The sequence below is a fragment of the Pinus tabuliformis genome, chromosome 5_1 (genome assembly GCF_031772625.1).
Source record: "Pinus tabuliformis cultivar Carrire ecotype Pingquan chromosome 5_1, CPIR1, whole genome shotgun sequence".
In the NCBI taxonomy this organism is placed as follows: domain Eukaryota; kingdom Viridiplantae; phylum Streptophyta; class Pinopsida; order Pinales; family Pinaceae; genus Pinus; species Pinus tabuliformis.
Window position 1 is genome coordinate 481,344,954 of NC_142305.1, and position 23,089 is coordinate 481,368,042.

The window sequence follows — 23,089 nt, forward strand, 5'->3', positions numbered from 1 at the left end:
AGGAGGAGTTACAACCAGTGGTTCCGACCCAGCATCAACCTCCCAGCAAAGAAGCCCCTCTTCACCTCAAACAAAGCATAAATCACCCAACAATCTAATGTTTGTCTCTAGAAACCAACAGCAATTCCTTACAATATGCAAAATTCCAGCCTCCGGATCTCTGGGATGAGGGATCCATATATAGATATCTGTAAGGAGGATGAGTCAGCTTGTGATTTGATTAGTGTCTTCTCTCTGTCAGTTCTTGCTTCCACTTGGAGACTGAGGGCCTCTTACTCATCCTTGGTCGAATTCAGTGAGGCAAGTGTCACAGGAGAAGATTCTGGAAGCTTCCATTGCCTCTCCACCTCGCGGAATGACACTGCCATTTGTCATTTCTCGCCCATCGCACCCCACAGAAGGGAGTTTTGAAATGCAACGCACCCTCACAATGCATTTGGGTGAGATGCAACGCACCTAGCCAGTGGAGCAGTTGCAATGATCCTGTTTTGACCAATTCTGAGCAGTTTCTGGTGGAGAACTTCTGGGAGAAGCTGTAATATGTTGACCTTGTTCCTTTAGGAGTTAGATCAACACTTTTAGGGAATTAGGAACCCTTGGTTTATGGACATTTCATGCTTGGAGTTGTAGGGCACAAAAATGTCTATAACACTTAGGTACGCCTTAACCTTGTTATTGAGTCAGTTCTCCTCCGATTGGTTACCTCTTCCAATCATATGGAGAGTTCGCTCGCGCCTCCTGCATGACGAACTTATATAGAGTTATCATATGCTACCATATAGTCATCATTGAGTCATGCTTTTGTTCAAGGGAAGTAAGCCTGAGTCGACCTCTCTGCGGTGTCTCTTGACCTATTTTTCAGTCAGCCATCCCTGGTTTTCAATGTCATGTTTGTCATCACATCAGTTATATTGGTCCTTTGCTCGTGCTGGTTTGAGAAGGTCTCCATTAACTTCTTGTTGGCGGGTCTTGTCCTTATCGATGACGACATATTGCTCTGAGGGCAAGCCTAGAGCCACACCCTGACCCTATTTTCATTATTGATAGGTCACCTTGTGCTCAGCATCGATCAGTATCATGGGCCTTTGATTGAGTGGTTTCCCTTGTGTTCGACATCAGCTTTCATTATCACACATTGGGATTCGTGCAGTGCCTTGGTTTCCATTTGACCCTATTGGTGGATTCCTCACCTCCGTGTCAGCTTTTATTATTGGTTGGTTCAGAGGGCTTCTATCATGCACTAGCCACATCTTGTGTACGTCGGAAACATGCTTAAGTCAGGTTACTACATATTTTTCGTTTGATTCCTTCCACATTATTGGCCTACGGGTTACACTCATGCTAGATTGATGAAGGATGCCTTAATGCCTTCCTTCTAGTGGATATTTTCCTATGGACTAAGGCTCATTGCTCTGGGACAAAGATCTAGAGTCCATTTGGCAGTACCTTGGGGTTTGCAGTCATCAATGGCAGATTCCTTCGCTATCGACAGTGGGAAACCATCATTGTCCCCTGATTGATAGATTCTTCCATGTGTTCAACTTGAGCTCATTCATTCACACTTGTTAGATTGTATTGGGTACCTTGAATCTCATTATCATTATCGAGTAGTAGTATCGCGTTTGTTAACGGTATACACCAATGACCAGTAATCAAACGATTTCTCATGTGGTCAACCTCAGATCATTTATTCCCATTGTGTAGAAATGTACCACGGCGGTCGATGAAGACCTCAAGTTGCATCAGCATGTTTTGGTTCACTTGTTAGTTGCTCCTGTTACTGCTAGTTGACACCATCCACCGTATATGTTGCAGTCCTTCATATCGACATCTTATATGCTGGCATCTGAGTTGCGATGTAGTATCATTTTATTCCATCATGTCCATTTGGTACTATTGGGATCAGTTTTTGACATCAGCGATCAGCTTCATCTTTCAGCTTCATTGATCATCTTCTTATATGTGATATTCAAACATGTACTTTTTCGATCACGATCAGATGATCCATTATGTACTTTAGTTCTTTATACTTGTATACATAGTGGGTCCACTTGTACTTGATATGCAGACATGCTTTACTTTCTCTAAGCATGGGTATGCCTGACTCACAGCAGTTTCTTTTTGATCTCTTTTTGATGGCTTGGCAGGCTAAATTCTGGTGAAGTCCTTCTCAGTCTCGACAAGATTCCTTTCCATATACTTAATACATTTCGGCCATCATGTACCCCTTCTGACCTCATATATTAGGGGGCATCTATTATAGCTCCATTTACCACCTTTGGTATTTGTGATGCTTGGTTTATGGCCTAGGGCAACCCCTCCTTCCAGACTTGGTCCAAATATTTTAAAAACAGTGTTTTATTCCCTGTACGCTACTTTTCCCTGAGATAAAAGCATGTACACATAGGTTAGTCAATACCCAACCCACGTATATGTGTTAAAACACTTAAAAAAAATAAATTTCCTTAATTATGGGCAAAGTTCACGGGTTTTACCTGTTGATTACCTCCTAGTGCCCATGGCCCAACTATTTCCCAACTAAAAAACTAATTGGGAGAACTATAAATAGACTTCTATGGGAAGGCCTTAAGGAGGAGAAGAGATAGAATTATTATACTGAGATTATCCTTGATTGAGTCTGAAGCATCCCTGTGCTTCAAGCACTTCCTGTTATGAAACCAGCTCAAGAAAAGATAGATCAACGCCTTAGAATTCAGCCTCTTCGAGGGGGCAACCTCCTTTACATTACATAAATGAACAATTCTTGGATGATACAAATGACAAAACCTCCTTTCTATATATAGGTGTCTAAGGAGTCACAATATAATCCAGCCGACCTAACAATAATAATATAAAGCCACAAAAATAACAATAGAGGGATTCTATGGGCACATTAATAACAATATGGGGGCAATGGGGCACAACAATATAAATAAGGGGTATAACTACAATAGTAATGGGGTAATCACTAGTATTATAGGGACCCAACATGCCCCTCTCCTTCAAAAAAGTGTTGTCCTCAACGCTTGAGTAGTTCTGGATACTTCTGCATAAAATTCTCATCCTCCCATGTGGAATCTTCAGCGGATAAGTTCTTCCACTTGATAAGGTACTCTGAAATTGATCGATTTCGTAGCTGTCGAGTTCTTGTTTCTATAACTGCTTCCGGTTCCAATATAATTTTTCCTTCCTCGTCAAGTTCTGGCAATATTGTTTGAACTGGGAGCTTGTCGCCTATAACCTTCTTTAAGCATGAAACATGGAAAACTGGGTGCAATCGAGAAGCTGCAGGAAGCTCCAATTTGTATGCCATAGTACCAATCTTTTGCAACACCTTGTATGGACCATAATACTTTGGTGATAATTTATTATCCTTCTTAGCTTGCTTGAGGGACATTTGCTTATATGGTTGTAGCCGTAGGAATACCCAATCACCTACATCAAAACTTCTTTCACTGCGATGTTGATCTGCCTGTTGTTTCATTCTATTCTGTGCCAACACGAGGTTATCCTTTAAGAGTTGGAGGACTTGTTGTTGATGTTCGATGTGATGTTCCACTGCCTGAACCTTAGAATTTTCTCTTAAATATGATGTGATGGATGGTGGTTGATACCCATAAAGTGCCATAAATGGGGTCATTTTGTTGTTGTATGAAAGGAAGTGTTATACCACCATTCAGCCAGAGGCAACCATTTGACCCATTGTGTCTGTTTATCAGATACAAAGCAACGAAGATATCCTTCCAAACATTTGTTTACTATCTCAGTTTGCCCATCAGATTGAGGATGATAAGATGAGCTATGAGCTAACTGAGTACCAAGACAAGAAAATAATTATGTCCAAAAATTTCCAGTGAAAATGGGATCTCTGTCACTTACAATAATCTTTGGGTTTCCATGTAGCTTTTGAATTGTTTCCATAAATGCAGTAGAAACTGTACTGGCTTTAAATGGATGTGATAATGCACAAAAGTGTGCATACTTGGTAAGTCTGTCAACTACCACCATGATGACACTCTTTCCCTCAGACTTGGGTAAACCTGTGATAAAATCCATTGAAACCTCCTCCCAACGTTGGCTTGGAATGGATAAAGGTTGTAATAGACCCGGTGTCTTAATTGTTTCAACTTTATTTTGTTGGCAAACCAAACATTCTGCCACAAACTTTTGAATATCTGATTTAAGGCCATCCCAAAAAAATTCCTTCTTAACCCTGTGGTAAGTTTTTAAAAATCCTGAGTGCCCTCCTAAGGGAGAAGTGTGCAATTCCATAAGAATCTTTTGTTTTAGCTGGGAATTCTTACAGAGGTATAAGCGATCTTTGTACCATAACGAATCATTTTTCCAGCTAAATGTATCAGACGTACTGGAATCTTGTTGTAGCTTTCGAATAAGTGCCCACACTTCTTCGTCATTCTTCCATTCCTCCCTTGCTTCATTTATCCAATCTGGTTGGATAATAGAAATGGCGCACAACAATGCTTCCACATCCTCATCCTTTCTTGAGAGTGCATCTGCCACCACATTTTGCTTCCCTTTTTTGTAGATGATTTCAAAGTCATAACCCAACATCTTTGTGACCCACTTTTGTTGCTCTTCAGAGGATAATCTTTGTTCTAAAAAGTATTTAAGGCTATCATGATCCGTTTTTACCTTGAAGTGTCTTCCCATTAGGTAGGGTCGCCATTTCTTAAGTGCATGGAGTATTGCCAACATTTCCTTCTCATAAATAGCTTTGCTTAAAAACTTTCCCTTGATTGGACGACTTTCAAAAGCAATGGGTCTTTCATCTTGCATTAGAACAACACCAATTCCATTTCCTGAAGCATCACATTCCACAATAAAGGTTTTTGTGAAGTTCGGTGTAGCTAAGACCGGTGCTTGGCACATTGCCTCTTTAAGATGTTCAAAGGCCTTTGTTGCTTCCGGAGTCCATGAAAATGCATCTTTCTTCAATAATGTTGTTAGAGGTGCTGCTATTCTCCCATAATTCTTAACAAACTTGCGATAATACCCTGTCAACCCAAGAAATCCTCGCAGATGCTTTATGGATGTGGGGATTTTCCATTCCTTAATGGCTTTAATTTTGCTAGGGTCTACCTTAACTCCTTCATGAGATACAATATGACCCAAATATTCCACCTCCTGGACTCCAAAGAAACATTTGGATCTTTTTGCATATAATTGTTTCTCCTCCAATAGTTGTAGCACCCTGTCAACATGTTCAACATGATCCTTCCAAGACTTGTTGTAGATTAGTATATCATCAAAAAATACTAACACAAATTTTCTAAGGAATGGTTTGAAAATTGAATTCATCAAACCTTGAAATGTTGAAGGTGCATTGGTAAGGCCAAAAGGCATGACCAAAAATTCATAATGACCCTCATGAGTTCTAAATGTCGTTTTCGGAATGTCTTCAATCTTCATTCTGATTTGATGATATCCTGAACGAAGATCCAACTTGGTGAAGTAAATTGATCCATGCAATTCATCCAGTAATTCATCAATGACAGGAATGGGGAACTTATCTTTAATAGTGAGCTTGTTGAGCTCCCTATAATCCGGACACATGCGCCATGATCCATCCTTCTTGTGCACCAATACTACTGGAGCAGAGAAAGAACTTTGACTCGGTTGAATTATACCAGCCTCTAGCATTTCTGCAACCATACGTTCAATTTCACTTTTTTGGACATAGGGATATCTGTACGGCCTGATGTTTGGAGGAACACTTCCTGGAATCAGATGAATAGCATGATCATGATCACGCATAGGTGGGAGACCTTTGGGAGTCTCAAATACCTTGGAATGATTGTCCAGGACTTTTTGGAGATCTGGAGAAATAGATGATTCCAATGTGGAAACATCTAGCGAACATAATTGTGCAATTACACCTCTTTGCTCCTTTTTTAGAAGCTTTGTCATACCATTAGAGCTGATTATCTTTCCTGGTTTCCCTGCAATACCCCTTAATTCAACTTCCTTTCCTTCCGTAGAAAATTTGATGAAAAGTTCTTGAAAATTAAAAGCTATTGTACCCAAGGATTGTAGCCATTGGACTCCTAGTACAACATCAGCACCTCCCATTGGAATGGAAAGCATTGGGCTAGTCAATACATATTCTCCCATGGATAGCTTGATATTATGGCACTTTCCAGAGAAATTTATTGTTCCTCCATTTGCAATCATCACTTGACACTCTGGTGCTGGATATAGGAAGCAATTCAATTCTTTTGCTACCCTACAATGAATAAAATTGTGGGTGCTTCCTGAATCAATCAACACTATTACCTTTTTCTTCTTGATTTGTCCTTCTATCTTGATGGTTTGAGGAGTGGTAATTCCTGCCAATGCATTACAAGATATGGTCGGATTTATTTGTTCTTCATCTAGGCTTTGTTCCTGGAGTATATCCTCTTCTTTTGACCTTTCTTGCTCCTTTTCTTCTTCCTCTTCACAATCTATGTAGAATAATTTCTTCTCAGCACACTTATGACCTTTAGTGTATTTGCTATCACAACTGTAACAAAGCCCTTTTGCTCTTTTTTCTTCCAATTGTTGTGGTGTCAACCTTATAGGTTGTGGAAGACTAGGGGCAACAACACTTCCATCTTTATAGTTGTGAGTGGTATGCTTCCTGGTTGCCATAATTTTGCTTTCCATTTTTCTTGCTAACCTGAATGCCTTCTCTAATGAATCAGGTTCCCAAAGGCAAACATCATGTTGGATATTATCCTTTAAAGACCCTATGAACACATCAATCCTATGCTCCTCTGGAATATCTTTTACCCTTATGTTCAATTTTTGGAACTCCTCAATGTGCTCCATTATTGAACCCTTTTGTTTGAGACTTATCAATTGGCTAAAAAAAGTGTTGCTTTTTGTATCCTCATAATGTGCTATCAATTCTTCCGTAAAAATTGCCCAAGTGATAAATTGTTTACGAGAGCAAAGCCATTGATACCATACAAACTGATTTGGTTCCAAATATAAAGTTGCCATACGTACCTTTTGTGTGTTTTGCACATTATTGAGATCGAAGAATTGCTCCATCTGTAATATCCATGTGGCGGGATCCTTGCCATCAAACTTCCTCATATCGATTTTTGGAATATGGTGGGTCTTCGATCCAACATTAGAGTCTATGGAATCATGATTAACATTTCTTTTGTTCACATCATGAGTTTCCTTTACAACCTTTTCACCATTAGTAAGTATTTCTTGTAGAAAATTTGTCAAATCTGTCTTCAAATCTGCCATGTCTGTCTTCAAATCTGTCCTCAAATCTGTCTTCAGATCATCCATCTTAGCTTCCATGCCCTTTATCTTAGATTCCACGTCATTTATCTTAGCATCTGTTAGCTTTTGTGAGCGTGACATTTGTTGCACTTGTTCTTGTAATTTTGATATATCATGTAGCATTTCTTCCTCTTCTTCATGAGTCATGCTAGAGCTTTCAGGTTCCTTACTAGGTGTTTGCATTTTCTTTCCTCGGGGCATCAGTTACCGATAATAATGCTTTACTATGCCCTTTGAATTCCTTCAAACCAAGCTTATGCAAAAATTTAAAAAAACTACACACCTTTTTTTACTTTGTAGAAGCCTGATATTGAATCTGATGTATCTCTGTAATTTTGAATCATCCAGTTCTGAAATTGTGACCTGTAGTAGCCTTCTATGTCCTCTTTCCAATGCCACTAGTCTGATCCAAATTGGATTCTCCAAGAAAGAGTTATGCACAATCTCCCACAGTGACCTGATTATAGACTAGTTCAGTAGAGAGAACTTGTATGAAGTGCCACGTGTCACTGTTTCAACCTTTGACTCTGAAAAATATATAAAAGAAAACTATAGTCCGTCCTCTTTCTGTAACTTCTTACGAAATTTCAATCCGATGCTCAGAAAGAAAGTTATGACGATTTTCCCCAGGTCACCTGTTTTGAGTGTAATTCAGGAGTCTGCAAAAAGACCAACTTCCTCAGATCATATCTCCGAAAATATCGCGCGAAAAGCTCTGAAATTCGGACCCAAGGTTCAGCGCGATTTCTTCTCAAATGGGTTTTTTTTGCGACTTCTGAAACATCACAGAAAAAAAGTTATAGCGAAAATGCCACGATGACCTGTTTGGAGCAGCGAAACCCTAGAATCCAAAGCTCTGATACCAAATGTTATGAAACCAGCTCAAGAAAAGATAGAAAAGATAGATCAACGCCTTAGAATTCAGCCTCTTCGAGGGGGCAACCTCCTTTACATTACATAAATGAACAATTCTTGGATGATACAAATGACAAAACCTCCTTTCTATATATAGGAGTCTAAGGAGTCACAATATAATCCAGCCGACCTAACAATAATAATATAAAGCCACAAAAATAACAATAGAGGGATTCTATGGGCACATTAATAACAATATGGGGGCAATGGGGGCACAACAATATAAATAAGGGGTATAACTACAATAGTAATGGGGTAATCACTAGTGTTATAGGGACCCAACACTTCCCCAAGTTTCAAGAAACCCTTGTTTCCTTGAGTGTTGATATTCTCCCACTTGCTTGAGATATCATGGTATTGGTTATGGAAGGAGGTTGTTGAAGACTTGGACTGGACGGATCTGGAGGACAGTTCTGCTTGGAGCTGGAAGAAGAAGACTCAGGTGAATTCTCTCCATGTTAGTTATAGCTTTCTACAATAAAAAGAAGCATTGTCTTGTTCCTGAGATTAACTTTGTTTATGCATCAAATACTGTTGTAATTCATATATGAATGTTATTTTAATGTATAACTAATCATTTGCTTATATGATATAAAGTTAGTTTCATCAAAATGATTTACCTATATGTTGCTATGTATGTTCGAATTGGTTGATTTACAGATTCGAAGATCATCAAGAGTTGCAGAGGGTCTGAACCCTGTTGGAACTACCCAAACGAAGGACATCCGGGTTTGTGAAGGCCACTTTCCTTTGCATACAGGAATCGAAATTATACTCTTCAATTACTAAGCTAGGGCCTATTAACACAATAAAGTATGACCACCATGGGCCTGCAAAACACAAAACGGACCCTTCATTGATCTAATAGTCCCTTAGTGCTTCTCCTTTTCTTGATGCCTTGCATGCTTGAATAATACAAACCATTCAGAATTTCCTCCTAGCTCTCTAACTCAAGTTGAAGGTTTCCTCACTTATTTCCTTAACAAATGTAGTTAAAATCACAATTTTACATAAGATTATGGTGACTTGGGACGGTTTTGTCTCCTTGTATGCAAAGTCACAATCTCAACTCCAACATGTGGTTCTCTTTTGTTCCCACGACTTTTCTTTGGTTCACTTGTACACACTTCTCTTGCATTCCTCGACTGCGCTCTCCTTATTATTCCTTTCTATCTACTATGTCTCTTCCACACTCACACTACACATCATGAGAATTCAGGGTCGCTCCTTAGGTTGTGTGGTCAACTAGAAGTCTCCATAATGGGTACACAACTCATCCTCTTGGAGTAGTTTGGTACCACTTCTCCCATTCCTCTCATAGTTGTTGGCAATTGGGTAATTCAACTACCAAATTAGAAATTTGGACAATTTAATTAGGTAAGATAGGAAGCTTCCCAAATCCTCTTATTTCTTTCCCCTCAACATCAAGATCTGTGTTAGTTGCTCCCTTCTTTAGCTTTAATTATATATTAAATAAAAGTTAATATTTACATAAAATAAAATTTGTCAAAATACCCATATCGGTCATTTCAACATTATCAATATTAATTACATATTACAAAACTTCAAATTTAATAAAAAATTCTACCGTTATAAATCTCTTTAAATAAAAAATACTTATTATTTCCTTTAAAAAAATTTCTTAAAGCAAAAAATAAAAAAATAAAGATATGTGTAAGAAACTCAATAAGAAGATGTGTAAAAAACTCAATAAGATAATGAATGTGAACATATATTAAGATAAAGAAAAATTAAAATACTTAACGCAATGTGAAACAAGTGAATATGTCAAAAAGTAGTTAGTCCCTTCCTAATATAAAAATTGAAATATCAAATAAAGTCTATGTTAAATCTAGGAATTGAAACACATATTTCACTTTCAATTTAGTGTTTGAAATTTGACTCTAGATTCATGTATATAAAAATCAGGATATATGTAAAACACTCCCCAAAATGTTAAGAATGAATGTGAACAAACAAGCAAATATGTCATAAAGTGATTAGTCACTAAGTACATAGAAGTATATTAAAAAGATAAGAATGAATGTGAACAACCAAGTGAATATGCTGTAAAGTGGCTAGTCACTATCAAATATAAAAACTGAATGAATGTGAACACACAAGCAAATATGTCATAAAGTGATTAGTCACTATCAATAAAAACTGAATGAGTGTGAACAAACAAGCAAATATGTCATAAGGTGATTAGTCACTATCAATAAGTACATAGAAGTGTATTAAAAAGATAAGAATGAATGTGAACAACCAACTGAATATGTTGTAAAGTGGCTAGTCACTATCAAATATAAAAATTGAAATATCAAATAAAGTTTGCATTAAATATAGAAATTGAGAACACATATTTTAATTTCAGTTTATTGTTTGAAATTTGATTAAGTTATAGGTAAAAAACTTCATGAAAAAGTTAGAATGAATGTGAACACACGAAAGTTGGAGAGAAATTAAAGTCAATGACATGTGACAGAAGTGACTATGGTATAAAGTGGTCAGCCTTTATCAATTTTCATTTAAATATTAAATATATGAATTTTATAGAAATTGAAAAAGTATAAAAGTTTTGGTTTCAGATCTAATTAATATTTATTGGAATAAAAATTATTTGGAATAGTATATTTGAATTGTTAAATTTGAAACGGGTGGAATAATATATTTGAGTGGTCAAATCTCTAAACAATTATTTAGATTTTGGAAATGGTTTAGGTTTTTAATTTTTTTATATATTCAAAATACATTTCAAGTCTAAAAATTTTTTTAAAAAATTATTTAAAGTAAATTTTTTATACATATTTTAAATAATAAAAAATAATAATTTCACTAAGAATTATATCACATTAATCATATTAATAAGTAATTGTTCTAATAAAAAAAACATAAATTAGTCGTATCAAAATAGAAACATTATATATAATTTGTTAATAATTTTTTGCTTTTTTGTTTTGTTTTTGGTTTTTTCCCCAGAAAAAACCTGCAATTTTATTAAAAAATAAAATTGCATTTTGCATGTGCTTAACGCAAGCATAGTAGCCTAGCTACTTGTACTCATAATGTACAAAAATTGCACAAAAAATAGAATTATATTTACCTTCATAAACTGAGTTTCTCTTTTTTACTTTTCCTCTTTTGAACTTTTTGCCAACCCCCAAAATTTGGATTGGCAATTACAATTGCCATTTCTTCTCCTTCTTATTTTAATGACACTTCTTTATCTAAGTCTGAACACTTAGATGAATGAGTTCACTTTGTTTCGGTTGCTCCTTAACTGTTGCATATTTCCTCATGCTATTTTCCTGGAACCTCGATCACTACCAAATCATTGGCTTTCTTGGTGTGAACTTCAAGATTATTTTGCTTCTTTTCGCCCTCCTTCACTTGGGGACCTTGTTGATTATGTTCTTCTACTTGTTGATGATTCTCATCCATTTCTTCATCTTCATCTTCTGCAGAAAGAAGATCTAGAAACTGTCATCCCTTTGGCTTTTATGATCTTTTCTTTACCCTTTTTTTACTTGGGGGCATGTATTCTGCAGGTGGCCTTTCTAATGATAAATCTGACATCTAAAAATCACATTTTTGAAATCTAACAATTGAGTCCACTTAAAATATTTGTGAACTAGATGAATGCTATATGGTAAGCCTTTACTAAGGTCCATCTCAACACAAATCCTAACAAAATTAAATATACTTTTTTCCATTCTTTCTTGATCCATCTTCATAAATTTCCCCAACGTGTTTCCAATACCTTCTAAAACTTGGTGGTGCCAGAAAGGGAGAGGGAGGTTGTGTAGTCTCACCCATACCAGCATCTTCATAACCACCATTGTTGTAGCATCGAATGTTCAAAACCATGGAGTTATGAAGAGACCCTCCCTTCCCTAAAACCATGGTCCCTCGTTTAAAACAAAGTCTAGATCCTCTTGATTATCGAACTGAACCACAAAAAACCCCTTTGAACATAGGTAAATATCACATTTATTAGTCTAATTGGTGAAGACCCATTGATGTAGATCTTCAAAATTGGGCCATAAACACTTAAATATGTAAATAAGAGTTTTGATTTGAAGAGATGTGAAAATACCACTTACTTCTGACAAATTTACTCACATATCTGGTTCTTTTTCCATCTTTTCAACCAAATAAGGACTTGGAATTGATAGATTTGGGGATTGTTAGTTTAGTGTAGTAACTTTCCCTTTCACGGAATCCTTGAATGAGGCTAGACCCTTGGGTTTTCTGGTAGATGAAGTTGATCCAGATGGGTTACTCATTCCTAGAACTCCACCCCGCAACCTTAAATTTATGATAATTATGGCATTATGTTTTGTGTCATAACCTTTCAACCGGATAACATCTTGTAACATTTGCCTTCATGGATCAAAATCTATAATTTGTCAGTATCCCCCAATTATATTGGACCTTCTTTTTCAAATCTATCACTAGATCAAAGGGTTGAACCCCAAAGAGGAGCGATTTCTCGTTTAGGGTTTTCACAATGATTTGATAAGACTCCTCTAGATCTAGATTTGATATATGCAGAAGATGCCTCTGATCAGAAAAAGGTAGAGACCAAATCTAAGATCTGGGCTAAAAATGGATCTGAAACTCGTTTCCAGGTCCTGCATACTACTATCTTTTGAGAGGATCCATCTCTAGTTCCTTAGAGGTGAAGAGAAAAAATACAAACCCTCCATCCCTCTCAGACATTAGATCTATAAAACGCCATATGGATAATAGATCTGTGGAGATGTCGAAAAGATCTACAACCAAGGTGACTTCGATCAATTCCAACTATTATACCTTTGCGGTCTTCGAAAAACTCGTCATCCATTCAACATAAGGAAATGTTGAAACATCTTTGAGTTTCTACCAGCTTGAAAGAGGCCAGAAACTCTTCAAGAGCAGACCAACACTTCCATGGCCATGACTTGGTTCACGTCGATCCAGCCATACTACATTTGCATGGTCAATGAACGCCTCATCTACGAGCTGAAATCTAACAACGATAGTGAGTGGTAACGAAACCTTAAAAAACACTAGCGTTCATCATTCAACCCTACAATTTCTTGCTTTTATTTTATAGTAAAAAAACTTTAACAGTGATATGCCAAAGTTTTTACATAGCATTTGCAAAAAACTCCATACTAAATATTTTTAATTTAATTTTTAATGTTTAAATAATAAGGTTTCTCCTTAGGATTTATTTTCCATGGATAACCTCTTTCACCAGTGAATAAATGAAATTAAACATTTTATGATTTTTTTTTAATTTTAGAAAATATATTTAATAAAATATTTTTTTTAAAACATTGAAAAACTTTATAAAAAAATTAAATCATAACATTAAATTAATTCACTTCAGCTTATTCATAAAAAAAATATACTTTCTATTAATAAAATAGAAAATTCAAAAGACATTTCTTTATTTAAAACTTGACACACACACACACATATTAGACCATAACTAAAATATCATATTAAGAAAATTTGCGGTTGAACATGCATTGATGATACAAAAAGTGTAGATTGTAGACTATTAATATTAAGCTATTCAAAATTCCTGATTCCATAACAGAGCTTGATCAACAAAAATCTATAGTAAAAGTCATAGTAGTATAAACTCAACAACAAAGTCTAAGTATTAGACAAAATTGGACCTCCATGCAAACTTATACTTGATTTGGATGATATTCTTCATCACAAAGTTCACAAGATCCATAATTGGAGTAGCTACATTCAAGTCAGTGATGAGAAAGAAAAAAGCACCAATTGAATTAACTGAAGATATGGAGGACAGGGTACCCTGGGCCTTAACTTGTTGTAGTTCCTTAATTTGACTACTAAGAATGTTGATCTAATCTTCGACCCTTTGAATCTACATTATCTGTTCTATGAGGACGTCCATGTTAGAAGAAATTTCTAACACCAATTTTTTATATAGAATCTACAACAAGAACATAATGTCTTGAAGGTCCTCAAGTTTTGACTCTAAAAGGGGAGAGTTTCTCTTTTTGATTATAATGGTTTTGAAATCCAATCACCTTGGAACTTACACAACAATTTGGCTCAAAGAGCCATTGCGAGGCAACACATCGAAGCTTGAAACCAACTTCAAAAGGAGTTGTGAACTGTCGAATTGGGATGAGACCAAAAATCACACATGTAGATAGGGATGACCCAATCAACACTAGGAGGCCATGCTTGCAAAAGGACCCAACTGTCTACATCAATAAAAGAAGAGTAGTAGCGAACCTAGTTAGCTGCTTTAGAAAAACATGTAAGAGCACTTAGAATCTAAAAATGTTTGTACACACTCAAGGAGAGAAATAAACAAGCCAAAGCTTCTTTTTCAACCCATAAAATTTTGGAATGATTTACCCTCTCAACGCAACCCTTATTTTCTTCCTCAATGAAGGTCAAGTCCATTGATTATAGCATGTGATCTCTCCTCTGCATCATACCTACCTTAACCTCCCATTATTTCCATCATGCAACAATGTACTCGCCAATAACTACCTCCACGAAGAGACAAACCCTTCATGCATGTTCCATAATGGGAACCATAATCCCCAACATGTCGATTAATTGGGGGGGTGTGGACTTAACACCCACCACCACCTACTAACACAAACCCCCATTGCCACTTGTTAACATGTAATAGAATCGGGTGGTTAGACTCCCATCCATTGATATGAAGGGACCCAATTTCATGCAATGTTTCCATATTTTCTAATGAATCTAACTCTAAATTATTTTGTCTAAGGACATGCATTGCTTGAAATTTAATCATAGAACCCAAGTTAAATTTGATCCTTTTGAAAATTGTTTTCAATTTAAGATTTGGTGGAGGTAAGCCAAAGTGTAGCTGGCATATTATGACCTTGGAATTTCCCACTATGACCATGGAATCTCCCACTGTGACTAGTTAATGGATATGGAGAGCACATGGAGAGAGACTCCTTGAAGAACTCCCTAAAAAATGGCATAAACCTCTACTTGGTTATTATATATCTTTCATGAACTCCAAGAAAAGGATAGTTCCAATTGTCCTATGGGGCATGTTAGTTCCCCCTCACACCCACAACCTCTTCAAAGCCATCACAACAATACACTCAATATGAAATCAACATTTCATTCATGGGAAGTGAACTTCCGCGGAGAAAGCAACAATCATTCTTGTGAAACACCTAAATTAAACACAATTAACAACTCATAATTGAAATCAAAATACATATAAAAAATAAAAAATTACAAGTAAGTTAAGGATGAATTTAAACACATGAAAACATGAAGGAAAACTAAACTTCTCAATAATATGTGAAATAAAGTAACTTCTCAATAATATGTAAAATAAAGTGAAATATTTATAAAAATATTGTAAAGGTACATAATTTAATATAAAAATGAATTTAAATTATTATTTTTAAAATATAAATAATAAAATAGATATTGTTTGATATATTGAAATTAAAATCAATCAAGATTAATAGTTGCGATGCAATATACTCCCTGCCTCTACCGCTAATTAATTAATTCTCTCTGCACAACTCTTCGCACAAACATTTGTTATTTGCACATGCTTCCTTCACACAATCACCATGGCACAACTTTCTCCGCACACACTTCCTCCGCACAACTATCTCTGCACTCAATAATGTCTTTCGGTCAGTCATTAACATTCGAAGTTGTTATTAATTGATGTGGGTCCCAGATTTTGTATACCTTGACTATATGTGCAAAGGCTTAGCTAGGACTATAAATATGAGAACGAACGATGTCAAATGCATAACATTGTTGTAAAATATTGTGCATAATACAACATCCTCGTATTTATCCTCTTGTTTCTGACTAAGCATTCATACACTTATTAAAGCCAATATTATGTTTTGTTTAGTTACTCGGGAGTTGAGCAGGTAGTGCAGAAGAAAGATTATTGTGCATATGATATAGGTTCAATATTATTGTTTTGTTTCGTTTGGTTCATATGAATATGACATTTAAATAAAGTAATGCTCTCTCGTGCAAAATTCTATTTCAAGTTTCATGCAATTTGAATCCTGCTTTCTGAGATTAGTGAAACCTTTCCTCCTAAAAGTAAATGAACAAGTGAACCAACGCTGATTGATATCTAAAAATATCTAAAGATATTGAAATTTTCCAATTGACCATTTATAACATCTAAATGATATTGGTTAATTTGGAATATGGCAGAAGATATTTTGATGGGAGAAATGTAAGACAAGAACCCTAGAATACATTCATCAACTTCATGGTCATGGTCATAACCTAACACTAAGCATATCATAGAAATAATTTGTCAGGATAGCTCTAGAAAAAAACTTGATGAATATGGGGGCCTACTATTAGGGCTTTTGGCTCCAAGGGGTAAAAATAATTCTAAGGCTGACTTTCTTTCATCAGGATAGAGATTGCGATATGTGGAATTTAGGCTTTCATCAGTAAGAAGCTAAACTTGTTTAGGCATCACCAGGTCTAGCGTTTGTAATATAGATTAGGTGAACTTCCACACATTGAATTTCCTTTCGCACAATAATCTTTTCAGAGTTAAATGATTGCAAAAAAAGATAAGTTCGCAATTTTTGTAATAGAGAAGTGACTTTTACTAGTTGCAACTTTTATTAATCCTACACGTAAAACAAAGTGCACAAATAAACTTGTTGATATTAATGCTATCCTAGTTTAGAGTAATTCTTGTAAAAGTAATTATTATTGTATTGTAAAATGTTCTTTAGATAAACATGCAAAAAGGTTCATTAGATACTTTTACTTTAGATAATTTTAATGTTTTGTTTCATTTGGTTCATATGAATATGACATTTAAATAAAGTAATGCTTTCTCGTGCAAATTTCCATTTCAAGTTTCGTGCAAGCAGGTAGTGCAGAAGGAATATTATTGTGCACAAGGAAGTTCAATATGCAAAATGTCAGCTCTTTGTGCAGACCTCCGCACATTGACTTCCTTTGACACTTGCAAAAAAAGATAAGTCCACGTTTTTTATAATAGAAAATTAACTTTTACTTGTTGCAACTTTTATTAATCCTACATGTAAAACAAAATGTACAAATAAACCTGTTGATATTAGTGCTATCATGGTTTATTTTAATTAATGTAAAATTAATTATTATTGTATTGTAAAATGTTCTTTAAATAAACATGCATAAAGTTATAAAGTTCATTAGATACTTTTACTTTAGTTAATTTTAATGTTTTGTTTCATGTGGTTCATATGGATATGATATTTAAATAAAATAACGCTCTCTCGTGCAAAATTCCATTTCGAGTTTCGTACAAGCATGTAGTGGGGAAAGAATATTATTGTGTGAAAGGAAGTTCAATATGCGGAAGTTCAACACATTGTACGAACCTTCGCACATTGAACTTCTTTTCACACAATAATCTTTTCAAAGTTTATCCTTGCAAAAAAGATAAGTACATGATTTTTATAATAGAAAAATAACTTCTACTTGTTGCAGCTTTTATTAATCCTACATGTAAAACAAAGTGTACAAATAAACTTGTTGATATTAGTGCTATCATTGTTTAGAATAATTATTGTAAAAGTAATTATTATTGTATTGTAAAATTTGTTTTAGATAAACATGTGTAAAGTTATAAAGGTTCATTAGATACTTTTACTTTAGTTAATTTTAATGTTTTGTTTTGTTTGGTTCACATGAATATGGCATTTAAATAAAGTAATGCTCTCTTGTGTAAAATTTCATTTTGAGTTTCATGCAAGGAGGTAGTGTGGAAGGAAGATTATTGCGCCAAAGGAAGTTCAATGTGCGATAACTCCACAATTTTTATAATAGAAAATTAACTTTTACTTCTTGCAACTTTTTTTAATCCTACATGTAAAATAAAGTGTACAAATAAACATGTTGATATTAGTGCTATCATGGTTTAGAGCAATTATTTCTTGTATTGTAAAATGTTCTTTAATAAATGTGCATAAAGTTAGGTCTTTTACTTTAGTTAATTTTAATGTTTTGTTTTGTTTCGTTTGGTTCATATGAGTATGGCATTTAAATACAGTAATTCTTTCTCATGCAAAATTTCATTCCGAGTTTCATGTGGAAGTTCATCTCATTGTGCGAACCTCTGCACATTGAACTTCCTTCCTCACAATAATCTTTTTGGAGTTGATGCTTGCAAAAAAAAGTTAAGTCCACTATTTTTATAATAAAAAAATAACTTTACTTGTTGTAGTTTTTATTAATCCTACATCTAAAACAAAGAGTACAAATAAATATGTCGATATTGGTGCTATCATGGTTTAGAGCAATTATTGTAAAAGTAATTATTATTGTATTATAAAATGTTCTCTAGATAAACATGCATAAAGTTATACAAGTTTATTAGATACTTAATTTTAATGTTTTATTTCATTTGGTTCATATGAAATGACATTTAAATAAAGTAATACTCTCTCGTGAAAAATTCCATTTTGAGTTTCATGTAAGTAGGTAGTGCACCTGTGGGTGGTCTTACTAATCATTACATGCTTAAGTATTATGACTTGAAATTCTCTGATATAAAGGAGCTAGCTAGGTCATGTTGCTTGATGCTTCAACTCACCTACTTCTCATTGACTTGTGCACGCAATCCACATATGGGAACGTGGGCACCTCACCTTTGTGTGGGCGTGTCCAAGGCACTCGCCTTTCTATCTTGCAATCTACGCAACACCCATTGGTCCACTTCGTCCAACGAATTTGCTAAACACTCGACCCATGTGTCCAATGTGTTGTGCCTGTCCTCCTCACCCATTGCATTGCATGACTTGGGTGCACACAATTTATAAGTCACCAAGGATCGTCATGGGCGTCCAATTGGCCATGGTGCCAACTCGAGGTCCTGATAATCCTTTACGTATATGTTTTGTTGTCCATTCATTTGTTTAGGTGGGCGCCCCTTCATAAGTTGGGTCGACCCACCATGTGTCATGCATGCACACTCCTTCGTTTGGGTGCCCCGACGTATCTGACACGTAATGACCCATCAGCCACTTGGGCACCCCGCCATCGTGTGCACACACCCAAGGCATGGACGCCCACGTCGCCATGTATCGCACGTTACCCTGTCGCCCGCTTCACCAAAATCGCCCACACTCGTTCTGCCCATCACATGTCTCGCCCTTCCTGTGCCTTTTTCTTGCTCCAAACATCGTGCCCGACTACCACTCATGCGACTTGATTCATGCCCGTCACACATCTCGCCCAACCCGCACCTGTCATGCGTGTATCGTTAGCACCCTCTACCTGGATTGTCTTTGGCGCCCATCATGCGGTCGTGTCACCTAGTGCTCCAACCCACCCACGTCATCAAATCGTGTGCGCAACACCACTTATAGGCGCCTGGGCGCCACGCCTTCGTGCGGGCATGCCCAAGGTGCTCGCCTTTGTGCGTGAAAGTTTTCTCCGCAATCTCTCACATGACTGATGGTTATTTTATTATTAATAGATTATGCAGAGTGTGAAGGTCCGCACAATTAAAGCTTGAAAGCTTCCTCCTTGCATTGAAATTTCTTCCACACAATAATCTTTTTGAAGTTGACTCTTGCACAAAAAGATAAGTCCACGATTTTTGTAATAGAAAAATAACTTTAAGTTTTACTTGTTGTAGCATTTGTTAATCCTACATGTAAAACAAAGTGCACAAATAAACTTGTTGATATTAGTGTTATCGTGGTTTAGAGTAATTATTATTGTATTGTAAAATGTTCTTTAGGTAAAGGTGCATAAAGTTATAAAGGTTTGTTAGATACTTTTACTTTCGTTAATTTTAATGTTTTGTTTTGTTTGATTCATATGAATATGACATTTAAATAAAGTAATTCTCTCTCATGCAAAAATCCATTTCGAGTTTCATGCAAGTAGGTAGTACGAAAGTAAGATTATTGTGCGGAAGAAAATTCAATGTGCGGAAGTTCAACTCATTGTGCAGACCTCTGCACATTGAATTTCCTTTGACGCTTGCAAAAAATGATAAGTCCACAATTTTTATAATAGAAAAATAACTTTACTTGTTGCAACTTTTATTAATCCTACATGTAAAACAAAGTGTATAAATAAACCTGTTGATATTAGTGCTATCATAGTTTATAGTAAATATTGTAAAATTAATTATTATTGTATTATGCAATGTTCTTTAGATAAATGTGCATAAAGTTATAAAGGTTCATTAGATGCTTTTATTTTAGATAATTTTTGCTTTTATTTAGTTAATTTTAATGTTTTATTTCGTTTGGTTCATATGAATATGACATTTAAATAAAATAATGCTTTCTCATGCAAAATTCCATTTCGAGTTTTGTCCAAGCAGGTAGTGGGGAAAGAAGAATATTATGTGGAAGGAAGTTAAATGTATGAAAGTTCAACTCATTGTGTAGATCTCTGCACATTGAACTTCCTTCTGCACAATAATCTTTTTGGAGTTGAGGCTTGAATAAAAATATAAGTCTATGATTTTTGTAATAGAAAAAATAACTTTTACTTGTTGCAACTTTTATTAATCCTACATGTAAAATAAAGTGTACAAACAAACTTGTTGATGTTAGTGTTACCATGGTTTAGAGTACTTATTGTAAAAGTACTTATTATTGTATTGTAAAATGTCTTTTAGATAAATATGCATAAAGTTATGAAGGTTCATTAGATACTTTTACGTTAATTAATTTTGATGTTTTGTTTCGTATAAAATTCCATTTCTAGTTTCATGCAAGTAGGTCGCATGGAAGGAAGATTATTGTGCAGAAGTTCATCTCATTGTGCAAACCTCCACACATTGAACTTCCTAATCTTTTAGGAGTTGACGTTTGCAAAAAAAGATAAGTCAACGATTTTTTAAATAGAAAAATAACTTTTACTTGTTGCAACTTTTATTAATCCTACATGTAAAACAAAGTGTACAAATACACATATTGATATTAGTGCTATCATGGTTTATAGTAATGTAAAAGTAATTATTATATTGTAAAATATTCTTTAGATAAATGTGCATAAAGTTATATATGTTTATTAGATACTTTTATTTTAGTTAATTTAAATGTTTTGTTTCGTTTGGTTTATATGAATATGACATTTAAATAAAGTAATGCTTTCTTGTGCAAAATTCCATTTCGAGTTTCGTGCAAGCAGGTAATGAACTTCAATGAATTGGAGATTCGTCCTACGACTGCGTGAGTTATTACATCATTGGGCAGTGTAGTTGCATAACAATGTCAGTCCCACCGTCAATGTCATAACACTCACCTACGCAATGGCCACTCACAAAATTAGCCTTTTTTATTTTTAAATGATTTCATAGCACTCACCTATGCAATGGCCAGTCACAAAATTAGCCTTTTTTATTTTTAAATGATTTGTCAGGCACTCAAAAATAGCAAAAATAAAACGTCTTCCACCATGAGAATTATATACCATTAGAGTTCGCTCAACTAATAAAAAATTAGAAATAAAACTACTAGAAAATTAGAAAATTATTTCTAAATTTACAGGAAAATAGGAATATTAAGCATTTTCTCAAACTTTATATAGTCCCTGGTGAGGCAATGACTAACTAAGAAAGATGAAATATTGAATAATTTAAATACTTCAATTTTGTTTTTGGTTTTTTTTTTTGTAGTTCATAGATCTTGAAAGTCAATGATTGCTACATCCACAAAATATTTGTACGAGGTAGACCCTTGAGCCCAAGGGTGTCGAGAAATTTCAACCTGTGACCTCTCAATAACAAAGGTGCTTTGATGATGGGGATTCCACCAATTGAGTTAACCCTCAAAGCTTACTTTTTTATTGAATGAAAACAACCATTTTTTTTGAGTTCGACAACAATGAGACTACATCATGGTCATACCCATGAATAACACTTGAATAGGGTGGGGAATTGAACCAATAACTTAACATCTAAGAGTGTCTTAACAACACACCCAATCATTGTTTATCCAAAACCCATGTACTAATTGAAAATATTATTATATTAAAAAATAAATTTGAATATTCTTTAATATAATATATAAGATAATTTTTTTTTAAATTATAAATTTAAATTAAAAAAATTAAAACTTTTAAAATTATATATATATTTTGTGAATTTAATAGGTCAATTACGTATAAATGAACTCAATATGAGATATTGACTAAGTATATATGAACTTAATATGTCAACTAAGTAAATAAATAAAACATTGGTAAGGAGGGTATTGCATCCCACAATGGCACGTACTAAATCCAATTATCCAATTAATATAAAATATTACAAATTAATAAAATAACAAAGATAACTCTAGTGAGACACGTAACTATAAACTCTCCAACATTTTTCCCTGCTATATGAGGAGGCTATGTGGTTATGTGTCCTAATAGTCCGTAGGATTAAAGTTTGCCCTATCTATATATCTATATAGATTCCCTCTATGTTGGTCAATGTTCCTTTATAAAACTAAAGGATAATCAAATTAAACTTATACATTGAAAATTGCACATCTTCTCGATGCTTTCAATGACATAATCAACTTGCTTAGAAAAGACAATTGAAATAACATTTTGGAGATGATATATTTTAAAATAAAATTTATTTAATTAATTAAGAAGTTGTTTTTAGTGTGATTTTTTAGATTTTTGGGTGTTGGAATGGTGAAAAAAATTGAGGTGAAATTTTGTTTTGTATTATTTAAATTGGTTTTTTGACTACTTAAAAATCTTTGAAGCATTTAAATTATGCAAAGATTATTCATCAAACTTATAATTTCAATAAATTCTGGCTGAATTTTAAAAAATTAGACTAAAATAAAAAAAACTTCCCAAAGATAATTCCGCTATTCTAAAAAAAATT